At 40.3% G+C, this 25729-nt stretch overlaps 1 protein-coding gene across 3 annotated transcripts in view; it reads left to right on the top strand.

Moving 5' to 3' along the window:
- Window positions 1–25729, top strand: part of LOC146976026 (leucine-rich repeat and fibronectin type III domain-containing protein 1-like protein) — a 210947-nt gene that overhangs the window by 66220 nt on the left and 118998 nt on the right. For all 3 annotated transcript variants that reach the window (XR_015037471.1, XM_085795537.1, XM_085795536.1), the window contains exon 2: window positions 20100–20204. The gene's annotated coding sequence lies outside the window, so the exon portion shown is untranslated. The remainder of the gene's footprint in view (window positions 1–20099; window positions 20205–25729) is intronic.

Raw genomic sequence — 25729 nt, 5'->3', positions numbered from 1 at the left:
TGAGCAAAGCTTCAGTCGGCACACATTAATCCATAAATCAGTTCTTACTTGTGCTCACTACAGGAGGATTTCTGTCTACTTAGTCTCTGTCTCAGAGGCGGGCTGTGGATAGATTTTAAAGTAATTCAAACTTCTCTTCCTGGATTCTCAGCTGAGCCTCCAGGGGCTGCGAACAGAGCACAGCGGGTGGCAGTCCAACATCGAGCGGGAAGAGCTCTAATACAGTGATTTCAGGCTCTTTATTTAACCTTTGGGGGAAAATTAAGAGGAAAATAAGGGGTAAAGCTGAAATAATCTGTGGGTAACCTTGAGGAATTTGCACCAGTCTTTTTAATACTGCACATATTTAGCCTGCTGCATCTAGCACTAAAAAAAGGAAAAATAACAAAATTGCAAGCATGTCCCTCCAGTTCTCCAGTGAACATAACAGCTGAATATTACACAAGAAAGGAACATTGTAATACAACTAACCAAGTGTGTGAGCATTGATATAAAGCATTGATTTGCAGGACGTAATAATAGTAATGATAGTATTAGTAATAATATGCTAAGATGGCACAGACTGCTGTATACCTGTATTGTAATTGTGGTACCTCTCTCCTTCTCCATGTGCTCAAATTTTAAATAAGCCATCATTTTGACTGTGGCAAATAATGAGTTTGATTCCCCACCCATATTAGGTAAATACCTAATTATGGTCTCTGCCAGGATAATTGTGTTTTTGGTGGCATGTTCCAAATAGAGCTTGTATTGCATGCATGTTGATAGGGAATTATTGCAATGTGACTGGAAATCAAAAACTAGCACTGCTCAAAAACTAATTTGACATATTTTAAATTAACTAGCGTAGAGATTGAACATTTATTGGGAGAGAGAGGGAGGGAAGTTGAATCTAATCTATTACATAAAAGCCCTCCTGGCATTATTAAAATTTGTACCCTATGATCCTCCCTTTTACTTAGAAAAAACTGCACATACACACTTATAAAAAATAAAATTCCCTTTCACTCAGTTATGAATACAGAGTTGCTAAATTATAATATTATATTATTCTTGAAAACAAGTGAGTGAATTGAACATAGGTGGGGGCTTTGTGAGTGCTGTGGGCCTTGAGCTCCACAATATTATCTCCCCACCCAAATAACAAAAGTAAATATGAATTTTATCTGTTCTTGCCATAACCAGATGTGATTCATTTTTGTTCCTTCAGCCCCTGCTCCCACATCTTCTCTCATTGATCCTTCTCTGCTAGCCTGTTGATTATGATAAGGAAAATTGATTGTCATCCGCTGCATATTGCTCCCAACACCTTTATCACCCGAGGCACACAAAATAGGCCCACAAAGAAACTGACACAAAGAAAGTACCCTGTTATATCAGGGAATGAAGGGTATTAAATCAGCTTAAATTCTGTGTTTGTGCATTGAAGTAATGACTCTGTCTGAACACGCTATGACAGCAGTATTCCCTGTAGCTCAGAGTCATGGAGATTCATCTGAGAGCATTCAAACCAAGTCTCCTCTATACATATCTGTCCACTTGCCAAGCTTTTGGAATTAGTGACTTAATGTTTACTGGCACTCTCAGCAGGCTACTCACATTCCCGCCAACATGCATTGCTTCTTTGAGCCTGTGTTGCTTCTTTGACAAAAAAAAGTAAGAAAGTCCTCTAGGTCAAAATAAATGCATCAAATAGACCTATACAGCTATGTGGTATGTCTATGTAGGCTTCACAATGGCTGTGTTCTTCGTTCATTAGCTCTACAATACACAGTTCCTTTTTTTTTCTTAAGTGGATGACATTATCCACTGCTCTAATTTGAAAATGGCTTGAGGCTTAAGAGGTTGTCTGTGCAGAATGCACTATCAGTTAGGGTAAATTAAATGAAATTGTTGTCTTTATTGTGGGTATTGAATAGAAATCTAATCAAAAACGCACAGTGGCTGCTGTCCTTGGGCCATTTTTGTCTCCAAAGCAGGCATCATGTAGTACATATTCTACATTTTTCATCTAATGGTGCATTTAAAAAAAAAAAAAAAAAACTCCACCCAGAACATGCGGCTTCAGAGGTGTCTCACAAGCACTTGTGTCTGAATGCTAACGCCCACAGTTTTGCAGATAAATCCCCACCGTGTGTGCTTATCACAACCCTGAATGTGAGCCTTAGTGAATGCACTTGGTAAAATGGGGGATCTACATGTCATGCCAGAAAGCATTCAGTGAATTAATTAAAAGTTGAAAGGGCCCATGGAGAAAGAGAGGAGCAGTGAAAGAAACCGAGATAGAGACAGGCTGCAATAAAAGTAGGCACAGAGGAGGACAGCAGTAAGCATAGGTCGAATTTTCCAGAAACATCCTGATTGTATCAGTTCAACCATATGACTTATTACTATTGCAAATGACCTGCTAGCTGATACATGATAAAACTGTTAACCTTTTCTCTAAAATATCCAGTTTAGATTTTCATCCGTTGCAGTATTTCTTGGGGAATCCGGTAACCTTTGCAAACAGTTCAATTGAAATAGAAAAATATAAATGGTTGAGGGCGAAAAAGGAGAGAGACAAACAAGCAGAGTTGACGAGGATAAAAAAGAATGGGTGGGGGAATGGGAGGGTGAAAATCCAACTGGAAGCATTGGATGAAACACTGAAAAAACAGATTTGCCGGTTAAATTGCACAGTAATGAGGAGCGGGTTAAGTCAAGTGTTGAGGAATGGACCACAGTATATGTGATGTGTGACAGTGGCCACACCTCACTGCAGTATAGTGTGTATGTGAATGGACGTTTTCTTATGTATTGTTTTGTTTTATCAGTGAGGGTTGAGTGAGGGTCATATTGCAAGTTCAGATCAGCCAGCCCCCTCATTATCACTGTAGACAAACACACACACACACACACACACACAGGAATGGGTTGGATAAGCATATAAATGAATGAGTGCTTAACAATGTGCAGTGGACGCTGGCAATGAGCAGGCAGGTGGGAGGAAGAGAGTGAGGGAAGAGAAGTGAGGCAAGCAGATCGAGGGGTGGGAGGAAGGAGAAATTACAGCTGTAACATGGAGGGAGGAAGGACAGACTAGAAAAATAAAGGACAAGAGAAGCCAATGACGAAATGGAGACATGGGGAGAGGGCGAAAGAAGCATATAAAAATTAAGTTTAAATTTAGACAGTCATTGTAGGATGAATTCAGATAGATAAGAAAGTGTGGAATGCACAAATGAGGGGGTAATGGACAGAAAAGGGAGCTGTGGATTGGAGGGCAGACAATTTAAGGGGGGGGCAGTGATCAAGTCAGGGAAATAGAGTGAGAGAGTGACAAATGTAGAGGAGGGGAAACAGATGGAAGGGGAGAGTGCCAAATGAAGAGAGTGGTACTGAGTGATGCTGAATAGAGGGGTTGACAGGATGGAGGGAAGGGAGATGATAGCAAGGACGATTGGAGGCAATCTGGAGAGAGCAGATTCTTTATCTCAAGGTCAACCTGCAGTTGATTAGAACTGAAGAATAAAGGCCCCTCACACTGCGTAATTATGGACTTCCCTTAACAAAAGTTGACGCATGTGAAAAAAGGTGATGGAATCATTGGCTGTCAGTCAAATCAATGCCTGGTTGACTTAAAGCTACAGAGATTGAGCTTTCAGAGAGGAACTATGCACGTTTTTTTTACCTTAATTAAACAGCTCCAGAGTAATCGTGATGGTTAAATTAGTTGTTACAGGGAGAATCAAGGTTCTCTGTCTACTGTCTCTTGGCCGAAAACAAACCTTGCAAGATCAGCGACCCGGTGTCCCAGCTTTCGTGGTGGGCTAGCTAAACAGCGGAAAACCGACTGGACTTGCATAGTTTCCCTATATATGAGATGCTGGTCTGCTGATCATCTGGTGTCCAGCACATTGGGTTGGACTAAAATATCTCTTTGTGCAGAGTCCACTGTCCAGAGCGGAGGAAACATAACAATTTTGGTGATTCCCTAATGGATTACCATGTTATGAGGTAGCTTACATGCATCTGTGTCTCTCTCTGGATGAATTGTAATCTCTTTGTTGTTCCCACCACCATCACCAGGTTAAAATTTCAACCAATTTAATGGCATCAAAGTGTCGATACTTGCAAAATTGGCAGTTCTCCCACCAGACAACATCAGCATGTTAGCATCATCTTTTTGAGCCTTTAATCTTACTGGCGGTAGCATTTACCTCAAAGCACAATTCTGCCTAATTAGAGCCTCACAGGGTTCATAACACAGCTGTGGATTCTTTCTTAGGGTAAATAAGGTGAAGTAAAAGCAAAAAATAAAAAAAGCAAGTTCTTTTCCACAGATTTTCAAAAAATAACATTGAATTTTTTGTGTTTACAACATACAGTACTATGCTGTAATTGAATATATTGGATATACCACTGACAAAGATTTTGAGACCCACTGTGCAGTGTGACATGGATTGAACCTGCAAAGTCACTGCATTTGGACAGTGTGAAGCAGCCTTTAGGATTAAAAGAAGTAAGACCTGGGGGGAAGAAAGGGACAATGGAGAGAGAGAGAGAGAGAGAGAGAGAGAGAGAGAGAGAGAGAGAGAGAGAGAGAGAGAGAGAGAGAGGAAGTGTAGAGCTGAAGATAAAATATAAACTTTCCGTTATCCGGCATGCACCTAAAACAGAAGGACCAGTGATGATAATAAAAATAGAGATGGTGCGGAAAGTGTGAAGGAGAAAGCAGAAATTGAGAGGCAGAGGACGACGAAGCGAGGGAGACGTGATGTACTATGTTGAGAGTAAAACACACAGGGTGAGACAGACAGTGAAAGAGGCCTATAGAGAGACACAATGAGACAGACAGGTGGTGGTGTTGTGTGGGAGGTGGAGAGAAAGCAATGGAGAGGTCAGTGTTAACTGCTGTGGTCTGGCTTTCTCCCCGAGACCTATCACAACCCATCAACTCACTCTGGTGGAACACACACACAAGGACACAGACACACACTCACATGTACACGCATGCACGCACACACACACACACACACACACACACACACACCCAGTCCCTCCTTGGTAATGTGGACAGGCTAAATAAAGAGAAATAGAGGTGCTGTAAGTGGTCTGGGGCTGGAAAGAGGCAGGGAATGAAGAAATTGTTTCAGAAGAGAGGAGCTGGTGAAAGATCATACTTCTAAATGTGTGTGCCCATGTGATTTTGCACATGGGTGCATTGCATACATGTGTGTGTGTGTGTGTGTGTGTGTGTGTGTGTGTGTGTGTTAGACTTGTAGTTCTCGAGACCGGTCTTGGTCTCGAGACCGGTCTCGAGACCGCTTTTTCGTGGTCTTGGTCTTGTCACGGCCTCGACAGTCTTTGGTCTCGGTCTTGTCTCGGTCTCGGGTCTCTCGGTCTCGCAATGTCTCGGACTGGCAGCGCGGTCTCGAAGGGAATGTAACCTATCCAGGCAGGCAAGGACAGTTTTTTTTTTAAATACAGATTTATACGCCCCCTTCAAGTACCAATCACATACATTTTGTGACACAGACGGCGGCGCTTGTCCTCTCACGCTTCCCCTCCCTCCTCCTCCCCCCTCCCCCCTCTGAAGCCTCTGAAGCACGGTCAAGATCTATGAAGGAGGACGCAAAATGTCGGCGAATTCGTCAGTCATCAGGTTCGGTTTTACAGACCATAAAGAGTTTGTTTGCCACACAACTAACAATTGTTATTTTGTTAGATGACTTTAGGACTATAGTCATGTCAGTCCTTAACAGCACTCAAGAGTCAATCCTCAAATAGTGTAGTACGGTGTGGTCATGCAATTGCTACACATATTAGATTTTTAGTCAATTGATGAAAACATTTATAGTGAGTTCACACACAAGACATGTACTGTCACTGTATTATTGTGCCTGTAGTTGAAATAATACATTTCTCATACTAAGCAGCTGAACCCAATATGGTGCTTATGTTCTACAACTCATGCAAAATGGCAAAAACAACTTTTTTTTTGGTCTCGGTCTCGGTCTTGGTCTCGAGCTGAACTGGTCTTGGTCTTGACTTGGTCTGTCTTGGTCTTGGTCTTGGTAGTGTCTTGGTCTTGATACTGTCTGGTCTTGGTAGTGTCTTGGTCTCGGTTTAGGCGGTCTTGACTACAAGTCTAGTGTGTGTGTGTGCGTGTTAAATGGAAGATAGAAAATATAGTATACCACTATACAGTTTGCTGCCAAGGTCACTGGTTCCCACAAAGTCGTCCTGACATGAACTTTGTGGGACACAATTATCAGCTGATGTAGTCGAGGCATGAGGCTCAAATCCTTTAATAAATTTCCCTGATGAACCCTGAAACACAGCAACAGTGTTGTGAGCTATGTGCCTCAAAATCCAAGTAATAGGTCTGAGAAGAGAAGAGAAGAGAAGAGAAGAGGGATTGAGAGGCATGGCTGTCAGTCATCATCAGCCATGAGGGGACGTTGGCCAGGAGGCAGGACAGAGTGATTGTGCTCTAGATACCAGCAGCCACCTGCACTCACATGCATGCCTGAACACGCATGCACACAAACACACACACACAAACAATCATGCATGTATGTATGTTCACACACAGAGTGTTAGCTTTGAGTCAAGAGGTTTTCCAGGGTTCACTTCCTCTGGAATAGGAGGAAGTTTGGCTTCTCTCTATTGGACTTTGGCTCACAGGCAACTTGACTGAAGCCACTAGACACCCATCACAGACACAAATGTGGAATAACATTTGTGCAGTGAAATCTTGCTCTATTCACCATGAGACCTGTTAATCAGGTGCCCCCACCCCCCTCTTCTCATCTACCCCTCATTGATCACTTCCCCTCTATGATACTCTCCCCATCATCTCTTTGAACTAAAATAACATTTCTGTCCTCTATTTTCCACAGTTTAACCAGTTGTTTTTTTTTCTGTAGATGGTGCACGATGGCTGATGGCCAAGTTTCATTACATGAATTAGTCATTCCTTACTTCATTATTAAAATAACATTATTTATCACGAGCTATTCCACCCTAATGCAAAAATCCTCCTGCTACCAAAACACAAAGATTATAGTTATTAATGGTCTTATCTAGATTTGGAAACAAATATCCTCCCCAGAGTGTATGCTGCCTATCAGAAATAATTTGTTGTTATTCTACATTTTATTTTCCCTCGGCGGACTTCAGTCTGCAAAAATGATACAGCGGCCATGCTGCTGCCACAGATTCAGAAACAGCAAAGTAAATTACAACATCAAACAGATCACCTAATCCGACTGCTTCGCGGAGCGGCTCTGTTTTAACAATAGCACAAAAGGAAAGCCGGGCGACAAATGAAATGTCTGATGAAAAAAGAAAGATTGGAGGTGCTGTATTTATCAGCAGGGCTCATATGCTGTTTGGAGTTGCAATTGTTTATGGAAGGTTATTTGCTTCTATACAGCACAAGGTAGATTCTTTATGTGAGAATGGATGTATACAGATCTAAATTAAACATTGTCAGCTTATCAGTGCTGATATGTAGGATAAATGTTGAGCTATGTGTCTGCATTGGGATGTCACGGACTGTTGTCTTCATCCTCTTTCCTCATCGCTAATCCATCGCACAGCTGGGGCACTGTGTGTGTGTGTGTGTGTAGCAGATGTGCGTCTGCGAGTCTGTGCTTTTGTGTTCGTCTGTGACCCTCCCTATGTCTGAGTACAACCGGAGATATATTTATTTAGAGGGTCAGAGGTTTCCACGGTGTATTAGTGGATTTTCAAAGTGTACCACATCATCATGGCTCCATGTGCTTACATTAACATGTTCTGTTTTAAAATAGAGTAATTCAAAACAATGACAAAAACAACTCCATCTTGTAAGGTTGATCTGCTTTTGTGTACAGCAACTCATTTACACAGATCTGTAGATATAAAGGATTAAAAATAGACTACAGAGAAAAAGGTCATTTTGTGTTGAGGGTATCAAGGGGGTTTTATAAGGATGGTGTACTGTCTTTACTGATAATGATATGTTGGTATTATAGTATGACGTAGTAGTAAAAGGTCAATACATATACACATTTTTGAAGATATTGCATATGTCCTCTTAAAAAAACTTAACTGGTTCACACTGGTCGCTTTTCATTAAAAATGCATTGGCTAGAATATGGTGTGACGGTTTTTTTTCTTTCTCATTAAAAGTTACTTTTAAAACTTCATGGAGTTTTTCATCGAGACGTTACAGTTTGCCGATGCATTTTTGGCCTGCAGCTGAGTGTATGTGTGAGAAAGCCATAGACATAGACTATATCCATTGTGTGTATATGTAGTACATTAGTGCAGTTGTACATACATGTACTAGTGTTTGTATTCTTAAGTGCATTTGGTAACATACGTGTAAGCACGGCCAGTGTCACAACATCAGAGCTGTAACACTGTGTCCAGATCTCTGTGTGCCTGGTGCACACGCTCAACACACAAACACACAGACAAACACAGGCAGCCACATGCTTTGTGCTACTGTGAGTTAGCTGCTGCTGTGTGTGTGTGTGTGTGTGTGTGTGTGTAGTAGTAGTAGTGCTAAAAGGCTCTGGCTGTCAGAACAGAGCTTTTAACGGTCATCACAGCAACATTTACCCACATGAAATGCTCTTTGATAGACAATTTTGCACTTCACTAATCTAGCTGGTAATTTCCAGTTTATTAGATTCATTAATGTTCTTTTTTATCCATGTATTTGGCAGATAAACTGTCCTCACTCTGCTTATGCATAAGCAGGAGTCCAAATGAAATCATTTTCATGAGATTCATGCAATTTTGTTTGCTGTTTTCATGCTCTAACAATGTGTTACGTGACTGTCACTCCTCTCAGTATATTGCATTATGTTTGTATATTTATACACTGCTGGATGTATTTAAATGCACAGCTGCTTTTCTGTGGCCTACATTTTCCTCGCTGTATGTGGTTAATTCTTTTTTTTTTTTTTTCACTTTATTTAAAATAAATAAATAATAGGCTTACATACCCAAAACCCCAAACTTGAATTATCTCATCAAGGAGATTAACATTTCTAATCAAATCTAGTCTTTATAAATACCATAGTAGGTGTAATGAGGTCATTTTGAATGTTGAATGTTGAATGTTGACATTCATTTCTTCAGAGAAAAACAGATTTGAGAATTTGTTGATTAAATGTACTCCATGATTAGGAAACCGGCCGTCGCCATGGCAACCAGCTTCTCTCCATGTGTCCTTAAGCAGACATCCAACAAAAGTCAGTCACTATCTTAGCTTGTATCCTCTATGACAGTTGCCCTCAGCACCGATCACCTTATTCAGACATTCAAGCAGATCAGAGCCTGATAGTCACAGTGGCACCGGGAAGTTTAACTCATGATGACTCATAGGCTTCTAGATGGTTCTCCACATTGCTGCAAACATCTTAATTCTTCTTGTAATGACACATTAGCTATGGTTTAACCTCAATGCCAGTTGGTAGAGTGACCGTACAACTGTAAATGGATTCAATGTATCGTTAAACGAAATAGTGATTTTTTTTTTTAACCTACACCAGGAAGAGGGTGCTCTGCAGTTTTTCATTCCTGAGTAGATTAGTCCAACATCTTTACTCCACTCTCAACATAATTACCTCGAACCAGTTACACTGATGTGTTCAGTCACTCAAGTGGCTCCAGTGATGAGACAGCGAGGGGACAGAGAGAGGAAAGGAGACGAGTGTGAGCGTGTGTGTGTGTGTGCGCTTCAGTGTCTGTACGGCTGTGTGTGTATGTCATGTTGGGTGGACGACGAAACAGAGCAGAGCAGATGGGTTTCTAATGAGGAAACAGAATGATTCTGATAATGATGGCCAGATAATTACACTGCATCTGAAGGACGGAGGAAGGCACGGCGAGGCTGGAAGTGGTGCGGCGGATTAAAAAGAGAGTGAAATGGATGAGAGAAAGAGGAGTGCAGAGGGGTTAGGAAGAGCCAGACTCAGCTTTATCATGTGAGGAAGGGGAAGAGAGGAAGAGCAGAGGGGATGGGATGAGATGAGAGCAGGGAGCTCACAGGCCATTAAAAAATCTTTAAATATCTTTTACTGAAATATCTACACTGTAGGTCCGTAAAGGTCTTACTTGGAGTTATGTAACCATAAATACATTCCTATTTTTTCTGCTGACCTTCTCTACTGGGTACTAGACTTGAAGAACCTCTGAAAACATTTCAGGCACATTTTGAATTCATACAAACTTGTCTCTCAGAACGGATACACTCTCATTTATTAATACCGCTGTTCACACAGACTTCACACAATCTCTGAGTGGTGCTATTTCTTAAATGCACCAGTCAGAACTTCTTTTTGTACTTACTTACTGTAATGCTTGCTTTTTTCTAAAGTAAAGCAGCAAATTGCTCAAGAAACAGTTAAGTCTGGGGCGGTGTTTAGCTCACTTGGTAGAGCTGCCACCCCATGTTAATTCATCCGTAAAGGGGAGGAGTTTGGAAAAAAAGCACATAAATTCATTCACATTACATAAAAAGCAGATGAAATGCACCATGGTAAAAGGTTGCAGTCAATGTGTAGCTGTAGTCATTACAGTGAAGCTGAGGTTAAATACAAATTCAGAAAAGTCAGTAATGGCCAGTTCCTCGCAGCAGGAAGATAACACTAATATGGATTAACATTGTCAGACTCCCGCAGAGCTAATTTCATTCCTAAAATGATGGCATCCTTTTCTTTTTCTTTCTAACTCATTTTCTGGGCTTAATTTTGTCAAAAAACAAGATAGCCTACCAGTTCTGTTAGAACATGAAATATACAGACCCTTTATTTTTCTGACTTCATTAAACTACAATTAAAGGGACAACGAGGAGTTTTGGAAAAGCGAAGCGTTTTCACACTACATTTATGAGCCTCCGCGCGCACCGTAAAATTCTTTGACCGGCGCAAGACGGACTCATGTTTTCATTCATCAATAATTAAAGTCAGAGGTTCAAAGACGTTCAGTTACCGTCGTAGTTCCGACCATAAATGACCATTCAGCTGCGTTATTCTCATTAAGGAAACGCTGGTCGGCTCGACCAGCATTTCCGCCACCACTAATAATAACAAAATAACGATAGAGACAGAACGATATATTTATCGAAAATGGGCCCATTAACAAGTGTGGGTAGCGGAGATTCATCCACATTAACGTGAGACTTTTTTATAACCGAATAGAAACTCCTCGTTGTCCCTTTAATGTGCACTGAATTGAAGTCACAGCCTGTGATATAAACAGAAAGAAAATTGTTAGTTTTGATCAGTTTTAAATCATTATAAGGAAGAACAAACAATAGACACACATCCCTCTATTTGTAATGTACTGATTTTGTAATTTCAAAGTTTCATTTAGTTATTTTTTCAATTATTGGAATTCTATAAATCAAAAGTCTCCTTAAACTGTCAATATGTTATCCATGTTTTAATTAATCAGTGGCAACACTGAGTTTACTTATGACCTCAGTCAGATACAGTATGACAGTATAGCATGCTTATTGTCAATTGTCAAGTTTTTCACAACTTCAGAATAAAGTTCAGGTATTTCTTTTTTTTTCTTCTTCTTTTCTTCTACTGGCTGCTGTTTGACAAACAAATGTCCTTTGCAGTATTGTCTGCCAGTGCTTTGTTTAACCTGCAGATTAGATTTGAACACAAACTATTTTGACGGCTGCAGACACAATATGAATTATTTGTAGGTACAGATGTAATAATAAGTCACAAAATTGCAGGGGCGAGACAGAGAAATGAGTAAAGACAGAAACAAGGAATTAAAACTTATATAGTCTGGGGGAGAGGGTGTGAAGGAAAAAGAAGGTTGAAGCAATAAAATGAATGTTTGTTGTGGGGTGTGTTGTTTTGCTGTGGGTGCTTCTTCCCTGTTTATTTGAATCTGTCAGACGTCTGATTTTACTTTTTCATACTTTGTTTCTTTTGCCTTTATGTTCAAAGCTAGAGTTTATGGAAGAGGTTTGGTGAAAAGCCATCTCATGCACAAGCACACACACCTCACTGCCGCCCTTATGTCTGCTTTAAAGTACAGCATATGCACACTTCCTTTCTTTCGTCCTTATTCATGCATATACACACACACTATTCCCACTGACAGGTCATTTCGCCACAGTCTAACACAGCTGGGTGGAGAGATCAGATGCTAAATATAGAGACAAACTGAGCAGAATACCAAGGACTTTAAAGATCATACAATTTAGACGAGCAGTGCGACGACTCAAATGAGGCAATGAGACAGCTCTTTTCAAAGATAGGTTCATCGCTAAGGCTGGTTAATGGGAGGCTTAAAATAGGCTTAAAGAAACTCTTTGAAGAAACTTAGTTTAATTGCAAGGTTGCAAAAGTATCAGTGAAATGTCAAAAAATTGATTGAATCTATAATTGAATAAAAATGGAAGAATGCCTTCATGTCCAATAAAAGAGAGAAGAACATTCAACATGTACTACATCAGATATTTCAAGATGCTGCTAATGAGCGTTTTTGTTGTTGCACCAGTTTGCTGTGAGATGGTCCTATAAAAGGATGAAGCTGGTCACAACACCACATGATGGACTACAGCTCTTTGGAGGCATCAGTGTTTATCCAGTATATTAGCTATCACCTCACTGGAGCTTTTAAAAATGAAAGACCTGCTAGTAATTAACCCAAGTCTTAGGAGATGAAGTCACTTTAGAAAACAATCATTTAGGGAGGAGCACTCTGTGTTCTAGAGTCCGTTAAGATTAATTCTCTCATTAAACAGTGTTACGACCTTTATTGCGCTTGCCCTGCTTTGTTCCATACTCTCTTTCTAATACAGTTTTGATGCTGCACTGAATGTTGTTCTCTCATGGCTTCAGCCGTTTGTGCAGACATGCTGCGAACTGCTGTGAAAATTAAACACCATAATGAGACAGGTCTTAGAATGTAAGCACACAGCATGGATTTCATGTCAAATTCTGGTCCTGGGCTCATGAATTCAAAATCATGTCGGACTATGGCAAATACACTGATTTGTATAAACAAGTTCTTTAAGAAAAAACTGGTTGTTTTTGGAAAAAAGCAGCTGATGTCTAGATGCCATTCAAGAATCCCAATTTCACCCTCTAGACCGTGGAGCGCTGCATGAGTGGTTGAGGCACGCTAAGTGAAATGAACACAGGTTGTGTGTGAAGAGGGAAGATGTGCTCCTGATCAAAAGAGAAAGGAGGAGGCAAATGAAACACAGTTTCAACACTGTTAACTGAAGAGCATAATTTAGCAATTCAATGGGCACAAAATTTCTCTTCTATTAATGAACATGAGGACATGAATAAAGTAATTCTAGGTTACAAATTATAAATATGAGGTTATAAATTATTACTTTGATTATTTCTTTTTTCCCTCCCATAAGACTTCCCAGGCTTAAAAGATAGTTCAATTACTGGCAGGATACTTTCTTTTTTTCTTTCTTTTTTGCCACTACACAACAGACATCCAACATTTTAAGAAAGAACCCCAGGGGTCTATAAAAGCCACTCTGCAAAATTTTACAGAAATTTTAGCACCTCATTGAAGTCAGAAGCACCTGCCACACGGGACTTAAACATAGCTGCAGAGACAACATATCATATCACAGTATCCCCTTGTGTATTATTGTTTTGATAGCAAGCTGCAAAACAAAGCGTCGAGCTCAAAAGCCCTGAAAAGAAGGAGAGACAATTAAACAAAAAATATAATTAACATGGTGCTGTCACTTCATGAAAGGATGTATGTGTTTTAGCATTGTTTTGATTGAAGGGCAAAAGAGGGGGGCTATTGGGCTGCCTCTCATGAAGATAATTACTACACTAATGTCAAAATAAGACTGTTTGTGTGTCTGTTTGTGTGCCACAAGGCAAACTACAGTAGTGACATGAGCACATTGCAACCATCAACTGGAACAAGCGTACGTCTAGAGCAGGCCTATTTGACATTTTTGAATGGTTGCAAGACTGCCAGTAAATTACAGTGTGTGATATAATTAAATAGATTATGGTATGAGCTACATCAACAACGGTTCTGATCTGACTCGAAAATACGTCACGTTAGACTACACACGCGTATGCACTGTGATTGGTTGCTACACTTGCTGTGCACGGGGTCATGAGTCAGAGGTGAAGTTAGGTCAGCTAAGCTAACACCGCTTTGCAACATGTCGCTCTCAAAACCCAAGAAACGAAAAACTGATTTGGAAACCGCCAGTTGCAGAGCCAATGGACGGACAAGTATTTATGTGTTTTGCCTGCTGCGACGAGTAATAAAGTGGTCTGTTAACTCTGCAACGAATGCATCTGTCATGAAAGAATACAACGTGAGGAGGCACTTCAAGCCAAATCACAGCTCGTTTTCTGCCAGTTTTCCAGAGGGCTCGGAGGAACGTAGAAGCAAAGTAGCGTCTTTTCAACAGAGTCGAGCCACCCTCAGTCGCTTTTGCACGGAACAAGAGAGGGCTATGATAGCATCCCTTCGCATAGCCTGGACACTAACCAGACAGAAGAGGCCTTTCACCGAGGCAGAGACTGTTAAAGAGACCCAGAGGAGTTTGCTTTTGGTTATAAAATGTGGATGAATCTACATTACCCACAATTGTAAATGGGTCCATTTTCGATAAATATATCGTTTTGTCTTTGTCGACTCACCCATCATTGCCTAGTTTCGGTTTCCCATACGCTGCCCAGCGGGTCATGGGAATAACGCCACTGGATCGCTAGTTGGCATCATTTATGGTCGGAACTACGACGGTATCTGTTCGTTCTTGATTAATGAAAACATGCTTGGCAAATGCTTTCGCTTTTGTCTGTCTTGCGCCGGTTTTTCACTGTGCGCGTGTAACGGATGTGCACTCACTCACCCATAAAGGACGTGCTAACCAACTTGCCCAGCAGTTGTCAACCTCTTGGCGAAGCGGTTAGCATCGTCACCAGGAGAGCAGGGTTCGAACCCCACCTAGGGCAGGCCGTGAGAAACACGATGCAGAGGGCCAGATATGAACATCGGCTACACACGTAGAGGCTCATGGGAAATGTAGTGTGAAAACACTTCACTCTCCAAAGCTCCTCGTAGTCCCTTTAAAGACCGTATGCTTGCTGTCATTGATGAGGTTGTTAATGAAAAAATGAAGGAAAACGTCACCTCATCCATTAAAAAAGTGCCTGTCTTGGACACATCAACTCTTCGCAGAGTGGAATTACTTGCAAAGGATGTCTGAAGGTAGCTTTTGGAAAACCTCAAACAAGCTGGTTATTGGTTATGGTTGTGTCTATCGCTGTGGATGAATCAACTGACTGTACTGACATGTACTGTCAGTTTTGTGCTTTCAAGACAAAGCTAATGACTGCCTGCACTCATGACACAGCACCTGAGGCACAGATAACATCCGTCATGACAGATTTCATGACAAAACTGACTGAGAACGTAACTGAGAGATTCCAAGGGTTCAGCATTCCCATTGAGGTATTGCACTTTGCTTGTGACCCCCTTTCTGTCAAACCTGGGGCAGACTTCTGTGCATAAGTACTCTTCTATTGATAAGAGCATCTTTCAGATGGAAATGGTTGATGTGCAATCCTCCTTTGCTTTAAAACAGCACTTGGCAGTCTGGGGGTGCGGAGAACTTTTGGTCTAATCATGTTAACCATCAGTACCCAACAACAAGGAAAGTGGCCTTGCAAATACTGACAATGGGTTTGGGTCCACTTATACAAGTTAGCTTTTCTCATATGAATGCCATCAAAACAAAGGCATGTTGCTCCATGACCAAAGAGAAGTTGCGTGAGTGTCTTAGGATTGCCCTTACTACTTATGAGATAAACTATGTTGAAATAGCAAAGTCAAGGCAGTGCCATTTTTCCCATTAACTTGAACAGACCTAAAATGAAAGCAGTGTGATGTATGTAACTTTTACATCACACAAGGCATGTGATGTGCTCTCTGTGACAACAGTTATGTTTTATGTTAATTATTTTGTTTGTCTGTTTTTCTATTCAGCTCAAAAACATTTGACTGTGGATATGGACCTGCTTTGGTTGGTTTGGAATTGTTTATTTCATGTTGTGAACAGTCCATTTATTTTTGGTCTGATGGCTTTGTTTTGTTCATCTTGAATGAAGCATCTATATAAATATGGACCTTGGTTAAAAAACCTCCTTATGTGAAAGTAATAATTAAAGTGAAAGAAAATATGTGCCATTTGTTATGTATCTATTATCATCAAGAGTTATTTTTTAGTCATTAGTTGACAAACGTTCTGTGTGGCCCACGAACCCTAGATTATTTGTGTATTATTGCTGCCACTGACAGGTTTTGGGATGTGTGTTTGAGGGGGGAGAAAGAAAAATAATTGGTGAACAATGAAGATCTTCATTATTACCATGAGAGTTTTCTTTTCAATTGCTAACAAGCGTTGGTCAAAACTGAAGTCACATAGTCAAAACTCTTACCACAGTCTGCAAAACAGAAGGCCTCTCTCTTTTCTCAGTTACAAGTTCACCAGCTGGAAAACACAAAACCTTTACAGCACATTTTTCAAATGCTAACACACTTTCTCCAGAACATTTTAAAACATAATCAAAACAGAATTTTGAAAAACATTGTGCATTTCTGCTGCAGATAAAATATATTTTATGTAATGCTCTCTGTTGTTAGTATTATGTAGTTCATTGTGTTTAAAGTGACTGTGTTTATTTTCCAGAGTGAGACTTGTTGCCAGCGTTGTAGATAAACAAGCTTGTTTTCAGACATGTATTTTGTGTTTTGTTGGTGAGAAGCAGTTTTGGAGATGAGATAAACTGTTTAGCTGAGATGCATGTTGGTGATTTGAAAAAAGTAGCTTCAGTATTGACCAATGCTTGTTAGCATTGCAACTCACTCTAACTCACTCAGTCTAAACTGTAAATAGCTTGTGGTGATCCAGGATGCCATGTAGAGTGTCTGTAAAAATAATCTGCTGTCCCACTGTTGTGTCACATTGCTGTTTCATGTCTTAGTGATCAGACGCCTTTGGGTCTGAGTAATGATTTTCTAATAACCTGCAGCTTGTTAGCTCAGCTGGCTGGAAAACTGACTGCCAACGCGTCTGCATCCTGTATGATGTGTGTGCTTGTGTATCTTTGTATACTTCCTACTATAACGCCACAAAAGTACAGTGTCAGTTTCAGTTTGATCGTACTTTGATCCATATTGCATGAATTGTTAAAAAAAAGTGACATAATTTTTGCATCAGCGCCCACATTTTGAGGTGCCAGAAGTGTTTTCTGTCGAGGCAATGGGAATTTATATTATGTTCTGACTTCTAGGTTTCTACTTGCCACGAATGTAACACAGGTCTTGATATCTCACTCTAAAACAGATTTTACTGAAGTGATTACAATTTCTCTTGAGATAGCGAAAAAGACAGTGGGGAAGTCAGAGTATGATTGGGGTATTATATTCGGGTTAGACACTGTGGAGATGATTGTGGGAGGGTTGGAAGTAGCATATGTACACAGACACTGATCATCTCACTAGGGCTCCTTATTTCAAGTAACACATGCTGCAGGTAATCTAGTTTTTGGTGTATCTCTGTCAACATGGGAATCAAGCCCACGACCTTAAGGTCAAGACAGAGCTAATGAGACAGACACATAATCATCTTTCACTGAGCACTGATATGGAGGAGTTGTAATCACATTATGTCACCTGTGTGTGTGTGTGTGCGTGTGTGTCTGTAATGGCAATCATATACATATATATAGTACATACCTGTATGTGCTGTTAAGCTTGCGTGCATGCGTTGTTACATGCAGATTGTGTATTCACACTAGCTGTGAAGAAGCTGTGCACTGTACTTAGCCTACAGCGTGTGCACGTCCGTCTGTCACTGTTTGACAAATGTTGTTAAGCGTTCACACACACACGCACGCTCGCATTTTCTGACACTATTATGCATCCACAAGTTTATGTGCATAGCACGCACCAGTCCGCGTACATGAGCGTTCTGTGTTCCATTTTCATCCAGTAGATGGTGCAATCAATCCAATAGAGGATATGTGTTTACATCATGTTGCCCCTTTCGTTCGGACTAAGTGGAAAAACAAAACAACAAACAATGTGGTGAAGGATAGCGGTGGACACAGCAAAACCGGGTCAAACATGTAGTATCAAAACAAACTGAGATCAGAAGGACTTGACAATGATTCGTACCAGCTCCCCAAAACCATCTGGTCCACGGAAAAACATGTTGCCAGAAATCACTAAATCATTTTAAAATGAATGAATGAATGAATGAGCAATTAGATTTAAACAGAAACTAAAGCTAACCACTGGTGTCTACCCTCCTCCTTCAGTATCTACAGTCACGTTGTTTACGTTGTGTGTTTTAATTAATCCTGTAACACACAGTGTGACCGCGATACCGACAGGGTGACACAAATGCTCATTGTTATTGTGCAGAGGGACAACATTACAGCTGTTACTTTCGTCCCGACAGTGACTACCAACACTAAAACTAAAACTGAGTTGCTTTTATACAGAAAAACTCTGACAACTCAAGCTGTAGGATGTGTTAGAGGACTAATTCATCCGTCTAACCATCATAACTGTGACACATGAAACTGCAAAAACAGCCGATCGATCGGAAAAAATTACCGCTCAAGTGAATTTACTTTCCATCATCGGAAACAGGTTCTTGAATGTTACTCGGTCAAGACATATCCTCCAGATTTTTTGTAGTTCTGTAGTTCTGTCATGCATGCTGTACATGCTGACAAAGTTAGACATATCAGACCTGTATGGGCTTGGAGAAAATCGCTTTGTTACTTTCGTGGCTCTGCTACTTGTCTTTTTGCCACTCAGTGAGTGTTCCACAGTGACTTCCGAGTACCGTGACATCACGTGCATACCCTCTATAATACAAGATGCAGATATAATAATGTAATACATAATTATTAATTAATTAAAAATGTGTGATTAATTTGCGATTAATCGCAAGTTAAGTATGACATCCATGAGATTAATCACAATTAAATATTTTAATCGATTGACAGCACTAATAATTATAGATTTTTTTTTTAATCATTATTAGATGTAATTGGAAAAACACAGGCACAAAGTTAGTGGTTCGGGTACCAAGGTATAATCCGTTTTTCTGTCAAAACGGAAACAGCGCCTCATACACACATAGCCTACTATTATACTCTCATACACACACTATTATACTCATACACACACACTACTAGACTCTCATACACACACTATACACTACTATACTTTCATACACACATTATTATACTCATACACACACTACTATACTCTCATACACACACTATACACTACTATACTCTCATACACACACTATTATACTCATACACACACACACACACACACTACTATACTCTCTTACATACACTATTAAACTCATACACATACACTACTCTTACACACACTATTATGAGAGGCCGTTTATGAAATAATTCATATTTCTTCTCACACAAACCATTATACTCATATATGCACACTACTATAGACAAATACAGCTAAATAACCGGCAGTAGAGCAGCCGCTATTACTGCAGTGACAGCTCCCTGTCAGGCATTGGTGTGTGGGCATTTGAATGCAAGCACCAAGAAATGGGACAAAATTTGACACAGAGGAGCAATAAGAAGAAGAAATCCACACAATAATAATAGTACCTTGGTGGGTTTGCCCCCGTGCCCCTAAGGTCCACTACTCTGGTCCTTTGGTATAAAATGTCTACTGCCATTAACTGTTATACATACATTCTTGGTCACCATAGGATGAATCCCACTGACTTTGATGATTCCCTTGGAATTTGATTGATTGCTGTGAAATCAAAGACATTACTTTCCATGTCTGCCCTCAGGCTGAATTATAATCACAATCGTTCACACTACTTTGCTCTGTCACATCAATAAGCGCTATGTATAAGATAAAGGTTTATTTCTTTTAATGGATCACAGGACTGAATGTGGAGGCTTTATATGTGCTATATATATGTATATACAGCAGCGGTTGGTTGAATGGATATATCTTTAAAAAAAAACAATGCGCAAACCCTTATGCTGTTTCTCTGTTTTCTTCCTCAGGTCTTTGGATCCATCTCCTGAGGCCATCCTCTTTTCAGTCCATCTACTGTCACCACAGTTTACCTTCATGTTGACTCTTAATAAATCACATCACACCAGATAGAGGTAAGCAACGACTCACATCCAGTTTTAACTCTATACGTTTTTTGCCCTATATGAATTTAGTGCGCTGAGAGGTACAAGATCCACTCTACTGTGAACTGTGACGCCGTTGTTCCCTTTTTTAATTACATCCAAAACATATATAAACAGTTATTGGCAATTACGTTTATTAAAACTTTAATGATCCCCTTTGGGAAATTAGACAAGTGCAGGATTTGAGTCATTAAAATGCACTTGTGCACATATACTTATCTTGCGCTGACTAGAAGCTTGTTGAATTGTAGAGAACAACTCAATATCAACAGTTCTCTAAAATGGCTTGCTTATACCTGTGGTATTTACATGTCACATCAGGTTTATGCAATTAGGTGTGTTTAAGTAAAACCTGTTCACCTGTGTGTTAGAGTGGGTAAAAAAATATATGCAGGCACCTAATGCACTTGATGCACCATAATAATCAGTTAGAGTGCACTTATTCACATGTACATGCAAATGTGTTCTTGTCTGTGTGTGTGTGTGTTGCCTTTCTGTGGCTGTGAGCGTGTGTGTGTGTGTCTGATGAAAGCACTACCGTGTCATATTAGCAGGGCTATAAGAGCAAACAGACAAGACAGGTCTGAGCACACGCTGCTATTAATACCTGAGAGATGGAAGGATGGATGGATGTAAATCAAAGAGGGATAAGCTGTTATTGTAAATCACTCACAAATCTGAACTGAAATTAAATTTTAAAATTTGAGAGTGTCCTGGTGGGGAGCTCATACTTAAAGGTGTTCTGAAATGGCCGTTTGTCCTGTTTGTCACGTCTCCTCCTACGAGTTTCCACAAGTTTACCCGAGTAAGGAAAAGGAATTTGATTGGTCGTTATCGAGCGGGCAGGATATTCAATGTTTGGGGCGAGATCAAGCTCGGTGTGTGTTGTGTGTCTCAGACGTTTGATTGATGGATGACGGATATAGCATTGGCTGATGAATCGTGAGCAACGTGGCGCATAATTCGTGTGCCTGCGTTATCTAATGTGAAAAAAAAATAACCACACTTTCATCCCGGATGAAAAAAATAGAATTTTGCACAAAGTTTGGGCTACATCGTCTGATAGATGAGTTATTACACTAATGTTAAGACCCACAGTGGGCTCAAATCAGATGCCTTCATGTCTAGTTCTGTCTACGCCCAATCAAGCTGCCATCAGAGTCTTCAGCTATGTCCACGGAAAAGCCATACCCCAGTGTGGTGGATGGCAGTGTAGCTCTGGCAACATGGGTTGGGTGTCTTCACCCACGTCAAGAAAGGTGAAGGCGTGGGTTCAGAGAGAAGTCTGAGGAAAGGGACTGGGACTTTTGACTTGCTAGAACCGTTTTTTTTTTTTCAGGAACACCAACCCTACCTTTAATTGTAGAAGTGAAACCAGAGTGCTGCAATACCAACGTTAATCTGTTAAGATTTGTCTTTGTTTGGTAGAGATGTCAAGAAACATACTACAAAATCCCCAGCTAATCATTCAGTTTGACACCATCAGACTCAGATTTGTTGTCATCAGAAATTACATCTTTGAAGACGCCACATTTCGCCTTCTCACAGATCTGGAGATATGGGAGATTCAATTTTTGAGTTGCTACCTTGTATAAAGGCTGTTACGTTATAATCCCTCTGGGAGTAAAGTGCAACGGTTTCAAAAGTATTTGACCAGGTTTGGCCAAATATAAACTTAGAGCGCCTGGGTGCATATCCAAGGTAGATTTGGACAGATATTGGAGATTTCATCTTGTCGGAGCACAGCATGGTTAAACTCTGTTGACTGCTGCGAACAAAGGTCAAAACAACAAAGTATTCAAAATACTGAGACCAACATGTCCTGTCAATCAAACTATGAATAGGCTGGAGACCTGTGACGATCAACTTTACATGGAGCACCTACACCCCAGGTGCTCAATTATGTCTGTCTGCGTCTTTTACAGGAGTGCAGAGCATTTCTTTTTATCAGGTTTTCTTAGAAGTGTCAACAATATGTGGCCACATGGCTACTACTGTACCTAGAGAGTGGTTGTGAAGATTACACAATTAGTTAATGCTATAACACTGTTCCAAACAGTGTCTGGTAGCGTAGGTGAACAATTTTCTCCAGCACTTCTGACCAGCAGTATTTTCTGTTAACCCCCCCCCCCTTTTTTTTTTGATTGTTGTGTGTTTGTACCTTTTGAGGTCTTTCTCTTTTAACCTCCTGTTACTACGAGCAGTTTATCTTTCTCTGCAGTTCAGCCATCAAAAGACACATCTCCAAATCTGCTGTGTGTGTGTGTGTTTGCTGCACATTGAAGTCACACTTGTGCAGTAAACACTAACTTCTGCAAGTTCAAAAGTGCTTCTTAAAGCTGATTTAAAAACCATCCCGTCTGACCTTTTACTTAAACAAAGTGCTGGTGCTCCTTTACATTATTCTCAGTTTTACATGGTCAGCTAACTGGGGTTTTGCACCATGAATAAGAACTGTTTATCCACTAGAAGAGTCAGCAATTTCCTGAATGCAGCACTCTTCTAATGGTCCGTTGGGTCATAACTGTTGCATTCTTTAAAATGAAAGCCTATTTAGATTAAGGTCTGTTTCTTTAGCCTATTGCTAGTGTTCCATTGTGTGTAAATCCATATTACACTGCTCATAATTTAATGGGGAAAAAAAGGCACAGATTATCCCGCCTGAAGTGCGCATAGATGGACGAGGTGTGTGAACTTCAGTGCAGTCAGAAGAGAGTCTATGAAGTGTAATGAAGCTCTCTCCAGTCGGCATATTACACTATATTAGCTCTGGCGTACACAACATTTTAGAAGAGGATTGAAAAGTGATTTCATTTCAGAGGTTGCAGAACAATATGTACCGCTACATGTATCTTGTTTTCTCCTCGCTTGAATCCCTTCCTGCCTTCCTCACACTGTTATATCTTCTGCCAGCACCCAGGAGGAACATCTGCCGTGAGCAGTTTATTACAGTGAATTAAATGGCAAAAAAGTTTGCAGTATGTTTGTTTATTTCACTGTGCCAACAGCGGCTAAAAAATTTGATGTTGGAATGGTTCCAACATTGATGCAGGAAACCTCAGATGAGGCATTTCGGACTTTAAAATAACTTTTCCAAGAGTTTACAATTATAAAGTCCAATAACTAACTTCTTATCTGCATAATAATTTCTAAGATTTCTTAAGATTGCTCCTCTGAACTATGTGATATCTGTGACAATTCAGTCTATTTTTGTCTTTATCCCCTTGTGAAATCTTCATAGAGTACACATGTGAATAGAATAGTGTATGCAGTGTGGTATCAGAGAACTTTCAGCTTATCTTTAGATTTGTTATCTCGGAAATTGAAGGGGATTGATGTGAGAGAATTGGATATTTGAAGTCTACATCTCTAGAGCTAAAGATGCATGAGTTCATAAAGCCTAGAAAGATTGGAGTAGGTCACAGTGATTTTCTGTGTGCATGTGCGACTGCGTATGTAAGTGGGCAGATGGTTGTGTGAAGCTATACCCGTAGGGAACTCATTTTTTTTTACAAAAAATTCAAAAAGGAACAATTGTCAGCTTTGTCCTAAGAAAAAATCTGTCGTGTTGGAGTAGCTCTGCTGTTGCATTTGTGCAGTGTGTTTGTTGTATGTGTGAATATATGTTTTTACTATAAGTTTGTGGATCCGCAATTTGCTTGTGTGTTGTCAAGTTGCAATGGAGCAATTATTTTCCTTTACTGCCTGTATAGTACATAGTTCATGCAGAAAATAATACTTTTTTGTAAACAATCAATTGTTTTCTTAATTCAAGGATAGAGAATAACCACTGAATGCATCTTCACTTGTTCTGATTCAGTGCTATTTTATTTGGGATCCTGCCTCCAATTTACAAGGTGGGAGTGTCGCTAAAGTGTTGTACTCTCCACACAAACCCAGATGCAAACACTCACTCTACTTCTCTGACAGCTTTCAGCCATCCAGGTAATTGCAGTGATGTTTTCAGGGACACTAAACCAATGGAGCACATGGCGTCACTCTACGGTCATCTTATACATGTGAAGTGCTGAAAGTGCTGAGATGTTCCACAAACACCACCCACTAACCTGCTCCTCTAAAACATTACACACCTAAGCACAGGTGCACAACACACTGTACGTAGTCCTTTACGTCAAAAGTGCAATTGAACGCCACTCGCTGCAACTCATGTCTGTTTATTTAATGTCCTCTCCAGTTTGGCAGTCATGATGAGAGGAGACCACTTCACTGTCTTCAATAACAAAAGGCAAACTTATACAAGAACTCAATCTCCGTGGACAGGAAAGAAGTGTGAACTTTGTGGTGTTATAGGTTATATGATGTTTTGTTGTAAGTGTCGCCGTGTTGAGACAAATCTGAGCAAGGCAGTTGCACATATCTGCAGTTCACCCTGTGCACATTATGGCAAAATACCAAATGTGGTGATTCTTACTGTTCACAAATCTGCAATTTTGTGTCTGACAACATGCACAGTCATTTTTTGCATGCAGCTGGTCCTCCAGTGTTGACCATTCATGTGTTGAATGACGTGCTCACATAGACCAAATGTTACAAACCTTTGCACCAGTCAGTATACAACTTGGAAAACCTCCTGTATCTGTGTACAAGACCGTTCATTTTGAGTGACCGCCACCACACACACGCACAAACACACACTCACTCACACAAGTACATTGTTTCAGATGGTCAATTTTCCTAAAGATAGAAATGTTATTTGCCAAACAGGTGTGAGAGCCTGGAAGATCGGTTTTCCTGTCAGCTGAAGCCTGCCTCAGACTCCATACCTGAACAGCTCTCCCTTCACTAAATGCGATTACAGGCACTCCCACTGTAAGTTGCTGACTCAGTAGTGCAAATATCAATTTAATGTAGCCTGCATGCACAACTTGCAGAAAATTACAACAGTATATTGGGATTTTGATGATCATCAGAGCGGGAGAGATAAAAGGTGAACAGCAGACATGAGTACAGAGTTGTTTTTTGCCTACATTACCTGTCTCCGTCCAGTGCCTGCTATAACACAAAATGTTCCCAATGCATTACATGCAATTACCAGTCTGCTTAGACCTAATTCGACCTCCTTATTGGCAATGTAAAGGAACATATTGTTAAGGAGAGCCTGATTAATAAAACAGATGTGTTCATTTGCTCCAAACAGGAGCGAAAACAAGGTATAGCTGTTGTCTACATGTGTTTTGGTGAGAGTAACCTTCCCCCAACAATGTAGGTTAATTAGTAAATGTAATGTTATTTATTCTTCGAGTTAGCTGGAACAGCCCTGCTATTGTTTTAGGGCTATAAGCTGTATTGCTTAGCGACATGAATCCAGACACTGAATTAAAAGTATGCTTTTTTATGTTTTTCATGTCTAGTGATGTTTTATCATGGTTTTCCACTCAACCTCCTTTGTGATCTGACATATGACAAACATACCAGCCAACCTGGGAATTACATTCAACTTAAAATAACTTCCATCTTTGAAGAAAGCGGGACTT

The sequence above is a fragment of the Trachurus japonicus genome, chromosome 13, assembly GCF_045865225.1.
Source record: "Trachurus japonicus isolate A0001 chromosome 13, Traja_1.0".
NCBI lineage: Eukaryota > Metazoa > Chordata > Actinopteri > Carangiformes > Carangidae > Trachurus > Trachurus japonicus.
This window is presented reverse-complemented; position numbering and strand designations above follow the sequence as displayed.